A 2,663-nucleotide genomic window follows, 5' to 3' on the forward strand; every position below is an offset into this window, starting at 1 on the left:
AAACTGTTAAGTGATTGCCTAAGGTCAATTTGTTAATGGAAGAGCAAAAACGTGAAACCAAGGACTTAATTTTCGGACTTCTGGTCTAGGATTCTGTCTCCTGTCACATTTTGCTCCTTGGTGAAATTTAATTAATCGGCAATTTTGATTAACTCAAGGTGTAGTAGCTGCAAAAGAAATAGGACCTGAGCTGAAACTAAGATTACAACAGCAACAATCCTCTTAATTATCGGGCAATTTGGAAGCTAGGAGTAAGAAGGATAGGAAATTGTATTTTTTGTACCTAGGGCTCCAGCACAAAAATGTGTGATTGTGTAACCTCAGAACCAGCTCAAAGATCCTATTCCTGTTTAACAAGATACTGAGTTGCTTTTCAGAGACAAAGGAGCAAAACCACACGTCATGCAGCCAAAGCATGCACAGAGGAGACAACTTTGACCACCAGGTGCACCCAGAACCAAAGTCTTGCCTCCTCCCAACACACAGGACCGAAGGACCCAGGACATAAGCAGAACTCGAACACTGAAACCCTTTCAAAGGCAAAGGGTCCATTGTCCAGGAAGACCTGGCGTTGATGTCCCTTTACCATAAATGGCCAAGTTCCAAGGTCCTCCAATTAGAACTTGCACCACCAGTACTTCCACATACCTGTTCACTCTAACCCTTTAAAAACCCTTATCTTAGTCTAGTGAGCAGAATGGATTTGAGGCACAATTAGGTCTCTCATTTCATCGGTTGGCGCCTTCTTAATAAACCTTTCTTTCCTTCAAACTCTGTTTTGAGTTTTGGCTTTTTGAAGCATTGGACAAACAAACTTGGGCTGGGAACAACTGCCTTGAAACTATGAGCAGCAAAGGAAGTAGAGAAGAATGTTCATGGGAAGATCTGGAAAGCCAAATGAGAGGATAGTATGTCACTTACCTTAGTTAAGAATATTGATTTAGGAGTCAATCATTCTGGGTTTGAATCCTGACTCCATTTTATACTACAATTGTGTCCTTGGGCAAATTATTTAACTTCTCTAGGTCTTCATTTTCTTAATCGTAAAATGGAGATACTGGCGCCTACGAATTGTAAGGAAAGAAAGATCATGTGTGAAAGAGAATAGAAAATTGTATTTCCTGGTACCTGGTCAGTATCTGGTACATAGCCTACATTCAATAAATAAACTTTACAAACATGTTTTAGATTTTATTTGTTAGTGATGCAGTTGTAATAATTAGTTTTTTGGTTTATGCAAATAACATCTTTGCAAATGAACTGAGTTCAGCAGGTACAAATCTCAGTCTACAAATTCAAGATGTGGAAAGAAATGTAACTATTTTTATATGATTGAAACCATTTTCTGTTTTAAGGTCCCATTCCACCAAGTGGGGGAAACTTCATTTCAGTTCATTCAGGATTTTGACTCTCCATTCTTGACATAGTGTTAAGGCTCCTGGGCTGCAGCTGGGGGTTGAGATGAGGAGTTCCCAGGCATCCCCTGAAATATCTTTCCTCTCTGTTTTTGATCATGTAGATCCCTACAGCAGGGCCTCATTAGGTCAGAGGACTCTCCTTGCTATACACATTCCTCTTTCAGGCAAAGATAAACATTCCATTGCTTGTCATACTGTGGGGGCAAAAAAAAAAAATTAATACTTTTCTTCACACGCTCTAAGTTCTTCTAGCTGGGCTAATAATCAAATTAACAGAGACTGATTAACAAGAGATCAAAGTTTTAATATATGTGCATGCAGAATTCACATAAGCATGAAAATTTCAAAAACTGAGGTAACATTGGGTATATAAGATGTTTTGAGAGAGAAGGGAAAGAGGGGAGAAGGGGTATTAGATCTCAGAAGTGAGAATAAGCGATTTACAAGTACTGAGGAAGAGCACAACATACATGGCAGGAACATTTTTGCTGGGCAACTAAAACTATGAGACATGGGGTATCTAACTAACAGGCTTAGAGTCTTCCTGACTAGTGCTAAGGTGAAGGTTCTTAAGGTGATTAACCCAGACTCCTTTCCTAAAAAGCAGGTTTCTGTCTGAATCTCTTGGCCAGGAAAGTGGGAAGAAGCTCAAAGGTTCTATCTGAGTCGTTTCTTAATAAATAGCTTAAAGTCAACATCGCAGAAAGCAGCTTCAGGGCAGCAAAATTTTAGTTCTCTTCCATCCCACCTTTGAAACTTTAAAGTTTCACATGCCAGAAGCTAAGTTAATCAACTGTTCCATATTTTATTAGTCCAATTATTCAGTCTTGAGAATAAGTTCAGTTAAACTGTTGAGTCTTATTTCAGGAGACAGTGATGCAGATGGGCTCTCAAAAGGAGGCTATATTGTGTAAGCAAACAATCAGGTATTTTAAGAGGTGTGTCTATAAAAACAAAGGTTAATGATCAGAGCAAATTATAAACTAGTTTCTGAGTCTGTGTGGCTGTCAGTTGAGAAGATTTCTAGATGTAAGTCTCAAAGCTTCTTTTGCAGGAGTGAAGGAAGGCAGTGACAATCTGATAAGATTTTCCTGGTGTGCAGTTTGAATGTCTCTGATGATGTCATTGTTAGGTAACTAGTCATACATGAGCCACAGGGGAACAAAGGGATAGGGGCCCAGCCTAGAGACTACCCAAAGAACACCCCAATGGTAGTAGAATTCTGGGTATGCATATGCACACTAA

This window comes from Pteropus vampyrus, unplaced genomic scaffold, assembly GCF_000151845.1.
Source record: "Pteropus vampyrus isolate Shadow unplaced genomic scaffold, Pvam_2.0 Scaffold92, whole genome shotgun sequence".
Classification (NCBI taxonomy): Eukaryota; Metazoa; Chordata; class Mammalia; order Chiroptera; family Pteropodidae; genus Pteropus; species Pteropus vampyrus.